We start from the raw sequence: 18,781 nt of genomic DNA, 5'->3' as shown, positions 1-18,781 counted from the left end.
GATAGATAGATAGATAGATAGATAGATAGATAGATAGATAGATAGATGTTACATACATTAAAGTTATAATATATAAAGAAAGAAATGACTCATTATCACTCTAATCATACAGAACAATCTCATTACTAAACATGGATTATAAAATCTTCACAACAGTCATGCTTGAACAGTTAACAGTGCAATCCTGAGAGAGGGGCTGAAACCCCTTAGGAGGTGGCATGATTCCAGCACTGCTGTAAATACAACTTGCTCCAGTGTAAAGTGCATTTATGCCTGTGCAGTTTTGCTGGTGTTGTAGAGCCAGACAGAAGCATGATGCTCAGGCACTAGTGCTCTTCTGGGGCAGGAGCCCACATCATCACCAAAGGGGGCATTACCAAGGTAGAGCCAGCTTTAGTTGGCTTTTTGAGCCCATGTACTGGCACAGATTTATAATAGCAAAAAGGTAGGTGTGTCCCATGGAACTGCATAGAGCAATTCCATGGGGGTTGTGGGAGAATCCCTATCAGTTTGCTGGCCACAGTGCAGCAAGCCTCTTTGGAGACAGCTTGGCTGCATCACTGCTGCACTGTCCTTGGCTGTGGTGCAATTGACCTCTCCCCTAGGACTGCACTGCATATCACAGACTTATCTGGGCATTACTCTTACGAGCAATCTTAATTGGGCAGTACACAGGACACTAGCACTTGATGCAGCCAATAACAGCGCTTCAGCAATCCTGCGCTTCTTCCACAAATCGGGCCATCAATATATACCATCAGCGTTGAAAGTTTTCAATGCCAAATGTGGAACCAAGCTCCTTTATGGAGCACCTATCTGGATTGAAGCGGCGAACAAAATCTTAAATAGATCTCAATCCCGTTTTTTTAATAAAATCATGGGACTACCCAACTGTGCTCCATACGCAGCCCTATGCTTAGAACTTGGGCAAATATCCCATGTCACAATGGCTTGGCTGAGGACCATCAAATATTGGCTGCACATCCATTTTTCACAAGATCATTCTAGCTTAATCCACTCGATGCTCTCCGACTCGGTAGTTCCCAGATGGACGACGTTGGTGGAAGAAAAAATTAGCTCTATCGGCCTCCCACTAGAGTCACTTTACTCTTTCACTCTACCAGAGGCCTATAATTGCCTGAAAATCAGGCTGCTGGAACATGAGTACTGCAACATGATAGCTGAAGCGAGGAAAACATGCTCTCCTCTAAATTTGCTTATCCCTTTTGAACAAGGACATACAGCCAACTACCTTTTCTGGCTTACCAATCCAAGGCACAGAAGAGCAATATCCTTGGCCCGTTTCAATTTAATGCCCTCTATGCTCCTTAAAGGCAGATACCAACGCATAGATAAACAAAAGAGGCTATGCCCATGCAACTCAGGCCAAGTAGAGACACTGGAGCACACTCTGTTTCATTGTGCAAGATTTGCCAAGATCAGAATGACCCAGCCCATCATTGCTTCACTTCTATACAATCATTTAACTGATGCTCTTAGGATTCCGTTAATCTTAGATAATCTTGATCCTTACTTCTGCGAAAGCGTAGCAAAATATCTTTTAAAGATTATAGACGCAACGCTAGATGGACACTAAGCACTAGATTGCTATCATCATAACAACAACAATGCTGCTCACATTAACTATTTGCTATTGGCACACAGTGCCTACATCTGCCAGCAACCTTTGGGTTCACGGTCACGGTCACCCAAAGTCAAACGTGGGTGATTCATTGAGGGATGTCGTAGTTTTGTTATTGATTGCTAGATGGAGTGAGTGACAACTGAAGGCTGTGGCAACCTATGGGAGCCAAATCAATTGTTTGCCCATTTCCTCGCCCCCTATCCCTTGTTCTGTGTTAGAATTAGGTGCCACTCTAACAAACTCTGTGTTTTATAGTGGAGTGTTGACACTGTATGCTGTTGTGATGCCTGGGCTCTGTTGGTGGGTTTTTAGTCAGATCTGTGGAGAGGTGTATAGGAATGGCACTTTTGATGAGTCCATTTGGACTAAACTTTTGATGAGACTCTGAATGGCTGCTGTAACTATCTGTCTTTCATGGACAATTGTTTTATGGTTTTATTGTTTTATTGTATTTATTGTTTTATTGTATTTATTGTATTTTGGAATGCCAATAAAGGCTATCATCATCATCAATATCACAGACTTAATTAATGAAGATCAAATGGGACCCATACCAGGGAGGTACATGAAAAACAATACTGAATACTCACAAAGAGAATGAAAAAAATGGCATAATCGATCAATTCCCAGAAAATGGAATGTCTTTTTTTAATTACATAGTTGGGAATTAAGAATAAAGTTAAACAGAAAGAGAAAGATTTTGGCAATTTATGCTTCACAATAAATGTTATTAGATATGAAGATGTAGCAAAAGATAGAGAAATGTAACTCAAAATGTAAATTCAAATAGAAAGTTCCTTATAACTTGTATGAATATAAATGTTCATGTTTTATGTTTGTTTTCAGTAAAGAAATAAAACTTAAAAAGGAAAGACTCTTTGATCACTGTGTAGCAATAATAAATATGATCACATTTAATAGATGAGACCTTTGTGTTGTTGTCAAGTATGAAAAGAGAATTCCTGATACATAAATCACCATCCTAGGTACTCTTATGAACAGCTAATTTCTACATCCTTGCTTTTCTGTTCTCTTTACTACTGCTATATTTTCTACCCTTCACCTTAAAGTGTAATAAAGTTTTCACCTGTCTTCATTTTATATCCTCTTTCTTTCTCTTCCCAATCATCTGTTGCCAGTCTTATATCACTTTGTCAATTTTTCCCCTCCAGGCATAGAAATCGGTGTCTCTTTTCAGTCCATAATTGTCCTTCCTCTCAATCAAGTCAACACTCCTTATGAGCATTAGCTACATTTTTCAAATATATATAGCCCTCAACCAACTGTCATTTTCCCCAATATTCTAATATTTGCCCAATTCCGAGCCCCCACATTTCTGTTTTTAGACATGAGGAGATGGGCAACCACCTGAAAGGTCTCCATAGCTCTTAACTGATTTATGTCACCCTCCCCCCCACACACACACACAAATAGTAGCATAAGTCCAGGCCTGGGCCTTGGTGCAACTCATCGCAAACCTGGGGTGCAAGCCAACTAATTTTGACTCTACCTTTAGAAAAGGTCAAGCCTTTCTCCCCATGCCAGTGTCCAATGGGGACTCCAGAGCAACTCTGCAGTGGCCTGAACTTCTGGCTTTCACCACTGCAGAGGGAAAGCAAACCATTAGTGCCTTTGCCTGCTCCTCTGGTGTAAGTGCCCTTTGTGCTGGTGAAGGTGGCAAATGTGTCAGTGCAGACCCACACCACCTCCTTCAGTGGATTTGCGCCCCCCCAAATCTGGATTAGGCCATTAATAATAGAATCACAGAGTTGGAAGGGACCATACAAGCCATCTAGTCAAACCCCATGTTCAATGCAGGATCAGCCTAGAACATCCCTGACAAGTATTCCTCCAGTCAGTGCTTGAAGACTGACAGAGAGAAGGAGCTTGTTACCCTCCCAAGCAGCCAATTCCTCTGCTGAACTATTCTTACTGTAAAAAAAATCTTCCTAATGCCCAGTTCCTTTCTGCCTGTAATTTATACCTATTATTGTGAGTCCTATCCTCAGTTACCAAAAGGAACAGCTCCCTGCCCTCTTCTAAATGACAGCTTTTCAAATGCTTAAAGACAGCAATCATGTCTCCCTCAACCTTCTCTTCTCCAGTCCCTTAGCCTTTCCTCACAAGGCTTTTGTCTCCAGGCCTCTGATCATCCTTGCTGTTTTCCTCTGCACCTGCTCCATTCTGTCCACATTATTTTTGAAGTGATGCCTCTAGAATTGAGCACTATACTCCAGGTACGGCCTGATCAGTGGAGCATACAGTGAGACTATGACATCTTCCAATTTGGATATTATGCCCCTGTTGATATACAATTCTTGTTTTTTACACAGACATTTGTGTTTCCATTTTCTGTTACTAGAACCACGTACTGCTCTGTACACATTCAGAAATGTGGAATGCATACTTCAAATTGCCCAACAATTCTGTCTGCTTTGCTTTTTATATATCTACAAAATCTTCAATTACAAATGACAATATAACTCATGTATTCTGTAGGGGACCTTTTGCCTACAAATCAGATGTTCTACCACTAAGCCATGGACCCTCCCTGATGTGTATACATCCAGCAGAGCCCAAATCTGCTGGATTATGGCTCATGCCTTCAGGAATTCATTATCTTTTAAAATCCAGTGAATTGTTGCTATTTCTTTCAATATAACCTTGTTAATAAATTAACATTTTCTTGTCACAAAGTTTCTTTTAAAAAATGAAAACTATGCACACAAAAGCTGAAGGCAGATTTACTTCTAGATTTAGTCCTTAATACTACTCATGGTGAAGATCACATTGCTTCTGAAGACATCGCCCTGTATTTTACCTGGCCATTTGCTTGCAAGTGGGTGCAACCCGGGATTTTTTCAAAAGACTCGCAAATAGCGTGATTCTCAGAAAAAACTGGTTTGGGCGAAATAACATGGGGCAGATTCGCTTTAAGGCCGGGATCTGTGTGAACTCCCCCCCCCCCCCAATGGATTTTTTCTCATTCTAAACACGTGTTTAATGACCCGTGCATAGTGGGCCTCAGGGAGAGAATAGTGCTGGCCAAAAGCATTTAAGAAAAAAATCCTGACTGCATTCATTTTAGTTTCCTACTTTTACAGTGATTGACGGACAGTAAATAAATAATAAATCTTTCTGTTGAAAATCCTGCATTTGCCATGATCTATTTGTTTCACAGTGAGGAAGAATATCAGTATCTTTTCCATTATTTGCTGGGGGGTGGGGAGAGGAGAGAAAAAGGACAGGCAAAGAGATGGCGCTGGGTTTTTCCCCCCTCTGGAGATCAATACAGCTTGAGTGCTGAGACATACGAAGAACAATGCAGAAATGGAAGAGCCCCTATACTTTAGCCCCAGTAGGAAATGGTGCCTTGCACAGTGGCTTTTGGAATGCTGGGAAAAATCCAGTTGTATCTCTTCCAGCATCTAAATACCAATAATTTCTCAAATATGGCCAATTGAACTTTTGCCAAAACATAGGTTGCAATCCATTATCACAGCTGTACCACTAGACTATTGCCACACTACTCTAAAATTATGCCTACTGTATATATACACAAAAACTAAAACACTTTATGGTAAATTATTATTTCTAGCTAAATCAGGAGATAAATCATACTTGCTTTAAATCAAGTTTCATGTAAATTATGCATAGGTCATTAAGTGTTCATTATTCATTAATTCACTTGAGAATAGAGATAAACTGATTTGCCAGATTTGAGTCCAATTTACACCTTTGTTCCACAGAGCCACAGAGTTCTGTCTTAAACACAGTGAAACTGGGGTATTAAATATAAATAATTAGATTCAATAAACGGTAAAAGACAGAAATCCACAAACCAGGAAAATAATGAAGCTTATAATACTTTTAAAAGGCCTGAAATTAAATGTGTTGGTGGAATGCCTGAGCTATATGATTAATGTCCTAATGCAATCCTCACAATCAATAATTCCCTAGCACCGACGTGGAGAAGGAAAATTAAACAATTAGTGCAACTTTTCTGTCTCAAGCATGGTGCCATGAATTAAAACACTAACCCTGGCATCCTTGTGGAGCAGTTCCATGGCCGGAATATATGTAGAGTGTTCTCCAGTGATCTAATGAGCATGTCTGTGGACAAACATACTTATTTACAGTATTCTTTATTTTAAGGGGTCCCATGTATATGTAATTGTTTTTTTTTAATTGCAACCTTCATCTCTAAGTGGCAACAAAAGGGACTCTGTGCCACAGGCACAGTTTGTAGGCATTCAGTGATTGCCTGTATATGCAGAATAACTGCTAATCTGGAGTTAACTCGTTAATAAATAAAATAAATTTTACCCCAAAACAAGTTGTTGCATGTTTATTGGGTCAGGGGTGGTCTTAAGGTTGCTTGAGCCCACAGGATCCCTTCTCGGCCTGCAATAACTGTTACTCTGGAGTTGAACCAAAAAAAAAGACCTCCCATCTCTGGATGACAGCCTGATAAGGCTGATCTGGCTAATTTCTCAGGACTTTGAATCAGGAAGCTGCCTGAGACCTTTTTTAAAGGAAGAAACAGAATACAGGAGAAAGCAGATAGTATCACTTCAGTGCTCGAAGCATTTTTCTCCCAGTCATCTAGACTAATAGGAAACAGAGCAAGAGACAGAGAATACATGATTTAGCGCTTCACTCATGTTTGTAATCCACCTTTGCTGAAAAATATTCCAGTGGTCCTATTTGTCTATTGGTTGGGTTGTTTTTATATAAATCTTAGAAACTTGATCTTCACGTTGTGCAGATCTCAGAACTTTTTTTCTAATTTTGCTCTTATATAGTACCCTATTTTTGGTTCTTGTTGGTGGGATATTTCCCCATATTCAAATGTCTGTTCTGTAGCAGCCCATATTTCTGCCACTTAGAGTGTGCAAACAAAATATTTGTCTCTTTTCTTGTCTTTCACTAGTGGGAAAGAGATGCAGACTTTGTTTCTGCGTTCCCAGTCAGCAACTGCCTGACTTTCTGGAAATTCTACAATATTTTGGTTTGTATTATACAGGGGAAGAATTAAAATCAGATCTTTCTCAAGCCTGGGGGCTCCCCAGGATTAGTTGAAACCTGCTTATAGAGCTGTTGCTTTATGTTCTGTCTTATGGCTGGTATAAAATCTAAAACTGTGTTACAGTCATTTACACTTCCAAAGCTATTTTCGATTTGAGCTAAAATTAACAGCCTGCCATAAGCATGTTTACTTATTTCAAGGTGACTTATTTCCAGGAATACAAACTTTGAATTACAGCCTGAATGCCTTTCAAATCTGCAAATCAATTCATATGTTCCTTAACTAGCCTAAATAGTTCCTCACATTTAACCTTCTGTGAATCTGTAAAATTTGTCAAATTCAAGTTTGCAAAGATTGATTTTGTCTCATTACCTTTCATTGCATTTTAATGCTAAACACCTAGTGCTGTGTGCAAAGTTCAACAAACCTGAATAGATAATCTATATCACACACATCGCAAGATTTTTTTCTTCTTCACAATTATTTATTGGTAAGTAACCCACAGTTTTATTAAACTGAACAACCAGGAATAGATGAGCTTTCACTATCAAAAATATGACATAACAATTGGCATGACCCCTAAAACCACAAAGCATTTGGATAAGATAAGATTTCTAAAATAAGAGCCTCCACCAAGGTTAATCATGTTATGGTTGCCATGGGGATGCTAATACCTGTGGTAACTTTTTCATATATAGAACTGGATACAACATTTAGCAATAATCACAGTTGAAACTGATCTATAACATAGCTCATCCCTGCTCTGTGTCATGGCTGCTGTAACACAGGTTGCTCAATTCGTTGGACTTTAAGCCTGAGATAATTGAACATTTTCCCCTAGAACACATATTAGTCAATTCATTGTCCAATTATGAACCTGATAGCATAGTGGGGAAGCAAACAGGTCTGAAATCTCCCCCGTCATTGTTGACCCTCAACCCATCCTGCCTGGCTACTGAGGAACAGATGGCAGTAGCTTTTCTGATGAAGAAAATAATGGTAGCAGGACTGAAGAGAAGTATCTGTCTTTCTTGAAACACAGCTTCAACAACCAGAGGTATACCAGCAATAAATGGTACCCAGGGAACCCCCCCCCCCCACACACACACACAACTTGAACCCCCTGCACATCCTTTGTGCCCCCTGGCATCCCTGCCCCCCTGCGTTCCACTTACCTCAGCTGGCGGAGGATAGTGGCAGTGGTCCTGGGCAGCGTGGAAAGGGCAGGCTGGGTGGGGCTGGGTCGAGGGACGCTCAGTGGGCCCACAGCAGGCTCCTGGCCCGGGCAGGGGCACCTCTCCACGGGAAGGGTGTGGGGTGATTTTGTGCCCCCCCACATGATCTAGTGGGTGGCACCTGGGGTCAATTTGCCCCCATATTCCTCTTGCAGATAAGCCCCTGACAACCACATATCAGGTTGCAGAGTCAGTGAAAAGTGTAGTTTTATGGGTCTTTGTAGTGTTTGGTGTCCTGCAAAATTGCATTCCCTGGCTTCTTGAATTCTGAGATTATAGCAGCACTTCACGTACACAGAGGGATGGAAGAAGAATAGTAGAAAGAAGATGTGAGCCAGTGTGATGTAGTGGTTAACAGTGGTGGACTCTAATCCAGAGAACTGGGTTTGATTCCTCGCTCTTTTGCAGAAGCAGCAGAGTCTAATCTGGTAAACTGGATTTGTTTGCCCACTCCTCCACAGGAAGTCTGCTGGGTGACCTTGGACTTGTCACAGTTCTTCAGCAGTCTCTCAGCCCCACCTATGTTGCAAGGTGTCTGTTGTGGGGAGAGGAAGGAAAGAAGTTTGTACCCTGCTCTGAGACCCTTACGATTGAGAAAAGCTGGGTATAAATCTAAACTCTTCTTCTGCTGTTGTTAGAACTATACATTAAACACCACTGGAAGAAGTCCTTGTGGGAATACTAAGAATTCCTATGGGAGTGAAAATGAGGATAGGATTTCTACAGATCAGATAAAACTGGGGAGAATTGGTAGTTGGTTTGGTTTTTTAGCTGAACAAAGATAACGTTTAAACTTATTTAAAACATTTTAACCTAATAGATTATCCTTCCCTGTGGTGCAATCACTGCCAAATGGCCTGCTGGTTCATGATCCATGCAAACACATTGAAATAGAAAATAATGACACTATTTACATGGCACAAAGGCAGGCATATCCTTGACATCTATTCTCATCTATGTGACAAAAAGCTGTTTCCCCCTCCCAGGTGCACCCAGCATGTCCCCAAAGGAAAGTACACCTCAATGTCAGGAGATCCTTCAGCAGCATTTCATGAGACTCTAGTGTGTTGCTGGCATTATCATCTTGGTGCATGTGTAGAACTGTTTTGTTCATTAATCTTTCTTAATTCTGGCCAATAAAGGTAGATTTAAGAACAGGCCCTAGGACATCCCTACATGTAGATATAGGTTTCCTGATTTGTTAATAATCTGCTGTATATTGCTATATCAGCTTGACATATAGCTGTGGAAGCATATTTTCTGTCCCTCCATACTGGCCTGAGGGGGAAAGAATTTCTGCATTTCGGTGACCCTTTAATTTACAAGTCCTCCTTCAAAACCAATCTGATAGGCAGGATGGGAAGGAAAAGGATAGGAAAAGGTTATCTTTGTTTTCTCTTGAGAGCTTTTTATTTCCTGCTTCACACACTCTTAATGTTCTAAGCAAGACAGCAGACATGTAATCTTTTCTCCAACATCTGATCCCAGAAATAATAATCTGAATTATATGATTATTCTAAACCAATGAGGCTTTTTTAAAAAAATTCTGCATTCTCTGCAGACATTATATGACCCTCCCTAAAAATTCCAAATTATTTAATTTGGAATTTAATAATTATGTAATTGGGAATTTAATAAAATAGATACATTGAAAATATAACTTTCCACAAACATAGGTGCAACTGCATTATCATTTAAGTGGCTTTGTAAAGTCAATGTTGAATTAGAGAGACTAGTAGAGATCACCCAGCTTTTCTAAATTTGGAAATGTGGTGCCATATCATTATAAATAGCTGAACTAAGCCCTCAAATTGGTTCCAAAATTGTGCCAAAATTCTGGTACTTGAAACCCAAATTGATACTGTCTTACCCCCAAATCAGGAATAATAGCAGAAGTACCCTACCAGATGCAAAACAGTAACTGAATTTTCTTGGATCATAGTCCTAGAAGAAGAGTTGGTTTTTATACCCCATTTTTCCTAACCATAAAGGGTCTCAAAGCAACTTACAGACTCTTTCCCTCCCCACAACAGGTACTTAGTGTGGTTGGTGGGACTGAGAGAGTTCCGAAAAAAATGAGACTAGCCGAAGGTCACCCAGCAGGCTCCATGTAGAGGAGTGGGAAATCAAACCCAGTTCTCCAGATTAGAGTCTTCTGCTCTTAACCCCTATAATGCACTGACACTCTTAATAGGTCAGCTTGCATAGAGCAACTCAAACATCATCTGAACAAGTTTGCATCTGCTATTTGACAGAAGGTGACTTCCAACTGATTGAAAGAATTGCTGGGAATAGACTTCTGATCCGCCATTCCCCTCAGAAAGACTGCTACATAAGGAAGTTATATGGAGTTATATTGGCTTCTGAGCTTTCCAATACAAAAAGTTAGGGAAAGTATAGTGTCATGGCCCCTTCTGCTGTAGCTGACAGCTCATCCAAGGAAGAATTAACTGAGCCTTGCAAAGAGATGCCAGCTGAATCAGCAGTCTGAACCAGCACAGGCTTCTGGCTCAGAGCTAATTAGCAGGGCTAAGGAAGATCTAGCAGCTCTGGGTCTCCAGATGTAAGTCAGCACTGAAAGCAGAGATTTAGAGTTGCCTTAAAGGAGAGGTACCGCTCAGCAACACTGCATGCCAGGCATTATACAGAGTCTTTTCAGGAACAGTCCCAGGCAAGTAGTTCTGAGGAATAAAAGACCTTTGGCAGGTACTGCAGTTGTGGTTGCAAAGTGTGTTCTACCTGACCTTGCCTGCACACCACCGCTGTCTCCAGACCCTGACTGACAATGGACTGGCTTCTGATTTTGCTTCTTGGATTTCCTTGTGGCTGCATATATTCCTGACATTTGACTCGTGGCCTTATTGACATCTCTCTGGATTCTACAACAGACTTGCTATCTTTGGACGGTATTCCTTGCTGCACTGTCAGCAGTCCAGTACTGGCTCTGAGCCTCCTCAGTACTGCATGTTGCTGTGGCAGCACACCAGCCCCACCCAGCCTGCGCATATATCCATTCTGTCTCATCCTCTCAATGTTGGGAGTGGGTAAGAGCAATGTTTCTTATTTACAATTGTAAATAAAAGAGGAGAAAGATAATCCCTCTTCTTTTCTCACAATCCAAACAACAGGTTGGGGGTGGGGGAGAAAAATAGAAGTGAGATTGGAGAGAGACAGAAAAAGGTGACTCACCTGGGCTTCTGATCACCCCCTCCACACACCCACACATTTCCTACCAGTTTGCTGCATCTCAGGAACTGCAAAGCTTCTAACTTGTGAGATCAGAAGAACAAGACTTACAACTAATTCCCTTGATCAGGTGGGAATCAGCCCTTCTCCAAACTTTTCTTGGTATAGACCAAAATTGCCCTAGCAGAACATCATAATCTGACTCCCAACTGATCGCTCATCACCTGGAACTCAGCTTCTGATGACTGCAAGTAGCCTGTTCCTGTGAACAGACACACAGCTGGTTTGGAATGGCTGAACTGTCCATCAGCTTTGCCACTGGCAAACAGGAGGCAAAATAAACTGGCAGATGTTCAGGCATTCCTATGTGCAATATAATATTTAAGATACAGCTCTAACATCCATGAAGTATATTGTAAGTATGACTATATAACATTCTCATACATAGTATGCACAGAGAAGGATTTTGGTAGGTAATCCCTGTTCTGTGGAACTCTCTATAGGTGGTGGCTTACTAAAGTCCAAATCTAAGCATGCTTCTGAAACATAAGGCCTTGTTATTTAGCAGGATTTGGCCAGCTGGCTGTTGTGATATAGGTGTTTAGAATGTTATTTCCATAGCTATTCAGAAGGATTTAGATTTAATTATAATGAATTATTTCATAACTATTTGTCACCATCTGCCTCAGTCTTTTCAGACAGGCAAGCCATTGGATATTTAGGGAATCATCCCTCCCAGTATAACTGCAGTGATGTGGGAATAAATCATCACAGCCAACGTAGATTCTGGATGGATTAGAGGACAAGTTCTAGATGGGGAACAGATAGCATTCTTGGCTTCCCATCTGAGTGCTGCAGTGCAAGTGAAGAAGTTGAGTGAGAAGTTAATGCATGAGAAGTAGAGGGGATTAAAGAGAATGATCCTTCCATGAGCAAAGAGCAGCAGTTTCATTAGTGGAAATATTGCCCATTAATTGTTATAAATAATGTTCAGGACAATATTTATAACAATTTAGAAGAACATTTAAAGAAGTAACAACAGAAGGACATCCTCTTCAACCTGTTGTTAAAATATGTCAGGAGCTTTGGTTGTAGTCCTAGCAACACCCCTTTCTCACACACTTTTTGATATAAAGTGTCCCTAAATAGTTATGTGGTCAACAATGGAATTATGGTGCCTTTAATGGATCTAGCAATGTATCCAGCCAAGCTATCTACCCCCCCCCCCACAATTCCTATGACTTCTCCCCACATGTTCAACCATAACTTGTATGTAGTGACCCTGTATATATCACTGCAAGAAGCAAAATACAATAATCAATCATCTTAATAGTCCTGCTGTGTTTGGTGTCTATTTTGATCAGTCAGACAGCTGCTAGAAGATTTTTTTCAAACATAAATATACTTCTGTAGTTGTAATACCAGACTTGAAAGTTTGTTTTCAAGATGTTACAAAACCCTGTCTGCACAAAGTTGAAAAAAATAAATCTGCAAGGCCTGATCTCTCTGTTTGAAAATTCTTGCTGTTTCAGTATTGGTCCAAGAGAGCTTTAGCATAGATTGGTACACAAGGGTGAAGTCTGCAAACATTTGTTCCACATTTTAAACTTCCCAACCCATGGTGACTCTGAGGCAAAAGATTTATACTGAACCATTCAAATCTCACTCTGGTTTGCCTAGAGATAAGGATGTCTCCAACCAAATTTAGTTTCAAAGTCTATTTGGTGTAACTAGGAACTACTAGGCAAACTAATTTTATGGGATCATTTCATCATACTGTTCCCAAGCACATACTTATTCTTTATCATAAAAACGTTACCCACAGAACTGAATGTCTGCATAATTCCTTTTAAAAAATATTTTGCACTTTGCAAGTTTCAATGAAAACCCAAAGTAGTACCTTGATGAAGATTTTGCTACAGTCAGATACCCCAAAACCACTTTTCTACTTTAATTAAAAATAAAACATAGAAAGTAATATAAGAAATCTCTCAATGCCATGGATCAATCTAATATCAATTTCTATCGACCAGGTATGGTCTATACTGCAGTGCAGTTTCTTTTTCAAGCTTCTCCATTTTTTTCTTAGTTGAAGTAAAATCAATGTCCCTCTACAGTTTTAAAAGGGGCTAGCTTTAAAGGGGGCTTGGACAGATTTATGAAGGAGAAGTCGATCTCTGGCTACCAGTCTTGATCCTTCTTGATCTGAGGTTGCAAATGCCTTAGCAGACCAGGTGCTCGGGTACAGCAGCAGCATAAGGTCATTGCTTTCACCTCCTGCATGTAAGCTCCCAAAGGCACCTGGTGGGCCACTGTGAGTAGCAGAGTGCTGGACTAGATGGACTCTTGTCTGATCCAGCAGGCTCTTTCTTATGTTCTTACTGTGTTTCCCCGAAAATAAGACAGTGTCTTATATTAATTTTTGCTCCCAAAGATGTGCTATGTCATATTTTCAGGGGATGTCTTGTTTTTCCGCTCCACAACTGCATGCTCTGGAGTTCTGTTCGACGGGCATTTTTCCAAACAAAAACTTTGCTACGTCTTACTTTCGGGGGATGCTTTATATTTAGCACTTCAGTAAAACCTCTGCTACGTCTTATTCTCAAGGGATGTCTTATTTTCTGGGAAACAGGGTAGTTCTGAGAGCAAGAAGAGACTCCAGAGAGCTTAATTTCACATAAAGTCCAGCTCTAGAGAAAAAAGTCCCAGCACCCTGATCTGGAGCTAATATTTCCTCACACAGTTGTAGAACTGAATAGCTGGGTTTTGGTAATTGGTAACTGAAGTACTCAAAAGATTAGAATGAATACTTCAGATCATATTAAGGTACATAGTTGGAGCAAGCAATCACATACTATCCTTACAACAGAAAAGGGAGAAGCTACAATTTCAGAACTTAGTATTAAATCTAAAATCTGTTTCATTTTATGAAGTGGTGCTTTTGTATCTCTTTTCAGTACATTAAGACTGGCTGGAAAAGCTTCTGTTTGATTTAAATTGAAAGGTGAGGGATAACATACTTTATAACTTAACAATGCAATCCTAAAGAGAATTACTCCAGTCAAAGTCCATTCAATTTAGTGGGATTAGACTGGAATAACTCTGCACAGGATTGTGCCATAAATGTTGCAACTATGTGACTAAACTGGGTTAATATTGCAACCCCTTAACACCATCTGTTCTATTTATAATGGCACTGTCAGACTGTCCCTTATTCATGTGTCCATGTGTCATAGGTCATTTCCACATATATAATGGGTTGACGAAAGGAAATGTCCCAGTTTGGACAAGAGCTTTACATGGGTCTTTTCCTCAAAGAGGGATTGATCCATGATATTTCCCTCAACTTGGGTTTTTTTCCCAATAAAGTGCCAAAATCACGATCTTTTTGAAAAATCCTGGGTTAAGCCTGCTTCCATGGGAACAGCATGGGCGCCAAACTGCTTTATTTTTCCTGCCCTCCTGCCCATTCTCCAGCCTTACCTCATGTCAGTTTCATTTCTGCTGAGCAGCCAACCAGTGTGATAGCCCACCATTTCAGAAACATCCCACAAGTGCATTTTCTCTTCTTGGTAGTGACTGTGCCATTTCACCCAAATGTGTATAGCAACAGATTTGCAACAAATGGGGCCATTGTGAGCAATGAACCTGTTTCCTTTCCTTTTTTATTTTTTGGGTGTTTAGAGCACATAGCTAGGCAGATGCACACCTTTGCTCCCTTTTTGGACAGATTTTATTATTTTGTATATCACAATGTTACATGCTTCATGTTTACATGTCCCATGGTTTCAAAGCCCAAAACTTATTTTCCATGCTAGAGAAATGGGAAGGGGAGGTCCTGCTTGGATTTCCCAGGGTTGCTGTAGATTCTCCACCAATAGGAAACATTCCCTTAGCAGAGGGCGGAAGGGGGATTGTGGTGGTGGAACAGCCAATCAGAGCAAAGGAAAAATGGGATGTTCATGCCTGCGCATTTGTATTGTAAAAAAAAGCGGGGAGAAAAGGGGAAGAAATAAAATGGATTATTTCCTTCATGGAAAACGGGTACCCAAGCGAAGGATAAAAACGGAATAAAATAGACACGGATTCAAAAATAACAAATGTAATTCATTGGTATACTGTGTGAATTGACCATAGATGACACCACTGGTGTGAATAACTACACAAGCAAGACCTGCTGCTCTGTGTTGCAGTGAGTGCCTTGGGGGAATTTGTACATTACAAAATTTGTGCAAATATAGTGTGAGTGATCTGCCTGTGTAAGCTGTTAAGGTGAGAGAAAAGTATTAACAGAATATATAGGGGTAATTTTGATGAGCGGAAAATGATAAACATTTTCTAATACGTGTTCCATTTGTATTTTTCTATCAGTATAGTGTCCATGGGAACAATCACTCAGTATTTTAAACCTGAGTTGGCCAACCTGCATTATCAAAGCTGCTGTTCTCTACTGACATTGGCTCAGTGGTCAAATGTGGATTTTCTTGTAACAGCTCCTCTTCCAGTGGCTAAGCTACATAATAAAGTTAATAAAAACTGAAGGGTTCATAGCTGTGGAGTGTATTAATATAATTTTTACTAGGCCTCCCACCAGGAGTCCTAGTTGTCCACAGCCCTACAAAACAGCAGTGGGAGAAATTATTTTTAAAATGGCAACATCAGCAATGCTGCTACATCACCTCTGAAAAAAACCTGGAAGTGACATAGGGTAGCTCTAACAATCACAACAATCTTCATGGCAAATCCATAAAATATCTGGTGATTCCTAGAGCTAACCTACATCACACAGCAGCGTAGCTCATATTGTGTCCCCCATGTTCCTGTCCCCAACCCTCCCACCAGTTGCCAGGTACAGCCTGAAAACCCTTATCAAAGCCTAGAAAATAGCTATAAAAATCAAAGCATAGATGCAGTCTTAGGGAACCGGCTTTTTCTTCTAACTTTCTATCCCATATAAGCAGGGCCAATCACAATGGGAGCCAGGAGGGACATTTGGTCTGGGTCTAAACTTCAGAGTAGGTTGACATTTAGACACCTGTTTCAAGCAAGCAAGTTGCACCTCGTTTTTATGCACATCATGTGTTGACATTTTTTATTTTTATTAAGGCTTGTAGTCTCAAAACCTGAAAGTGGCCCAAGCCTCTATGGATAAATGAGACAAATGCTTATGAGTAAAATTGTGGATATCTTTTTACAACATCTGAATTAAAATATGGTAGAGCAATAAGGAGGCCCCCCTCCTCTCCCCCCCAAAAAAAACCTAATTCACAAACTGGCTCTGGTCCACACTTTGACATTTGACCATTTTTTGTTTTACATCAGTTATACTTTGTATTAAAATTTGTGTTATTACCAGTGTTATACTAAGCAGAGCTATTATCAGTGTATCCTTCTAAGCCTTTTCAATGCACTTGCAATTTTAGACATGTCAAACAAAGAAAGTAGAAGAACAGTGACATCAAAACATGTAATGAGAAAAGTTATACTTTAAAGGGGTCCTAGAGGAGAAAGTACAGTAAACCCACAAATAAATTTTAAAAGAACTAAACATTTAAAAGAACAGCTTGTCTTTCATATGGAATGCACTTTTCTTTTGAAAAGCGGTTTTATTGCCAAGAATATTTCTCTCTCGGGGGTTTGTAAGAATCTGCAATTACCAATGAAATATATATTCCAACTAAAAGAAGCTATTGCAGATTTAAGACTGATCAAAGCATAGATATGCTTTTCTAACATGCATCTAGCAGTTAATGAAATTGGCAAATACATTCTTTGAAATAAAGGGGGTGATTTGGAAAACATTAGCTTTGCATGATGAATGCAATGACATGAAGGTTACAGCAAAATGGCATATTATTTAGATTTAAAAGACTTCAAGTTCTTGACATTTATTTTTTTGTGGTGAATAGGGCAATTAACTCTTTTTTGTGGTGAATAGGGCAATTAAATCTCAATAGTACAATAGATATTTTCTACAAGTGACCTTCACACACATTTGTTGTATATTTCCTATGGGACTATGATAATATGTTTATTTTACTATTATTATTGGAAGTAAGTAGATCAACACAGTCTTTTTCTTTCTCTTTATTGGTTCACATTAGGTATCCTTAAAGATGAAAAATGCCATATTATCCAAGATTGCTCTTGAATTTTGTATGGACCAATGCAGAATTAGAGAAAAAGTAGTGCTGCCCAAGATGGGCAGCCCAACCAGAAAACCAGGTGGGTGGGGACAGTGCTGCTGCCATGTTATCCCACCACCTCCAGAGGGCTTTTCGACCATGTGGGGAGAAAAATGAAAAAACCCTCCCAGCCACTGAAAAGTCCTCCATAGATGTCCACAGACCTAGGTCACTCAAAAGGGTGGCCTAGGTCAGAAGTAGGGCTGAGGCACATCCAAAGAGAAAACTACGATGGAAGCCAACTCTATCCACAGCTCTGTCCCCAATCACCCCTCCATAACAACCCCACTACATCAGTGGGTCTAGTGGTGACATTGGGGCACTGACATGTTGCTCAACACCACATCACAATGCCACGGAGGCTGCCTGCCAGTGGGTTTGCTCTCTATCGGGGTAAGTGACCCAGGAAGGGCATTTCCACTGGTCTCCACGGTTCTCTTCAGCCCCCCAGCCCTCAAACACACACATTTCTGAGATGGGCTGTAAATAATCCAATTTGGCTTCAATTAAATGTATACATTATGTATCATACATTTATTACTAGTTAATATAAAGACTACCAATAGGTTCCTTCTGCTGCTGGCCTTCAGTCTGAGATCCATTTGGAAAAACTGTTGCTGACCTTTATGTTCTTAGTGAGTAGACTCTATGACTTAACCTCTGTATCTAGCAGGTGGTCAAGGTAAAGGAGGGGAAGGAAAAAGTTTTTTGTATCAAGCCAGACACCTTGTCCTCATACCCTTAAAAATGGAAATTCAGCTGATGGAACGCTGAAGCTTATCCCAACTGTGGTCCTTTTGACTAGCCAATCCCCATGTTTCAGAGAACAAATTAGTATCCCTTTATTATTATTTGCTTCTAATGGAACCTTTTACATTTATGTTGTATAGTCATGTCTGGCTATAATTATTAGCTATGATCCAAATAAATGAATTCTTATGAAATCAGAATATCCCTTATCAAACTACTACACTACTACTCTAGGCTACAAACACACCACTGCCAGCCTACCTCTAGATAATTATGGATGGCTTCCTTCCCCTTCAGTCCTCAGTACAGAAATACTGGCCTGGAACAAGGTAAACTTCCATTTCCTCTGCAAACCAGGTCATAACAGATCCATTCTGTTAATTGCAGCAAAGAGTCTTTTGTATACACAAGGGGAAGAGACCTTATCTTGAGGGAAAGCACCCCCATTAGCAGCACAGAGCCACAGAATCTCTCACTGATGTGGACAGAAGTCAAATGTGATATGTATATTTAGGAAATATTTTTGATTCTTCTCAATTGATGAGGAACAACTGGACATTTCTATTTTTTAAAAAAATCTGAAAGACTCTTACAGCTGAGATGCCTTTATTTTTTTCTTTCTTCCTACCATTGAATTATGATGAGTAGCTTTTCCAGTTCCCCAGAAATCATCAACTGCATCATGCAAGTAGTAGCTCAGGGCAAGTCTTAGGACGCTAGGAAACCTGGCAACAAGGAGCTTAATGACAGC

The 18,781-nt window shown here is 40.2% G+C and overlaps 1 long non-coding RNA gene across 1 annotated transcript in view; it reads right to left on the bottom strand.

Moving 5' to 3' along the window:
* LOC125437490 overlaps positions 1-14,454 on the bottom strand; it is an 18,379-nt gene extending 3,925 nt beyond the window's left edge. The window contains exons 1-3 of the long non-coding RNA XR_007245225.1: positions 14,343-14,454; positions 11,128-11,138; positions 4,068-4,071 (exon numbers count right to left, since the gene is read on the bottom strand). This is a non-coding gene — a long non-coding RNA (uncharacterized LOC125437490). The remainder of the gene's footprint in view (positions 1-4,067; positions 4,072-11,127; positions 11,139-14,342) is intronic.
* Positions 14,455-18,781: the final 4,327 nt, after the last annotated feature.

This window comes from Sphaerodactylus townsendi, linkage group LG08 (assembly GCF_021028975.2).
Source record: "Sphaerodactylus townsendi isolate TG3544 linkage group LG08, MPM_Stown_v2.3, whole genome shotgun sequence".
NCBI classification, from domain to species: Eukaryota; Metazoa; Chordata; class Lepidosauria; order Squamata; family Sphaerodactylidae; genus Sphaerodactylus; species Sphaerodactylus townsendi.
Note: the sequence above shows the minus strand (reverse complement) of the source record. Positions and strands in the feature narration are given on the sequence as shown.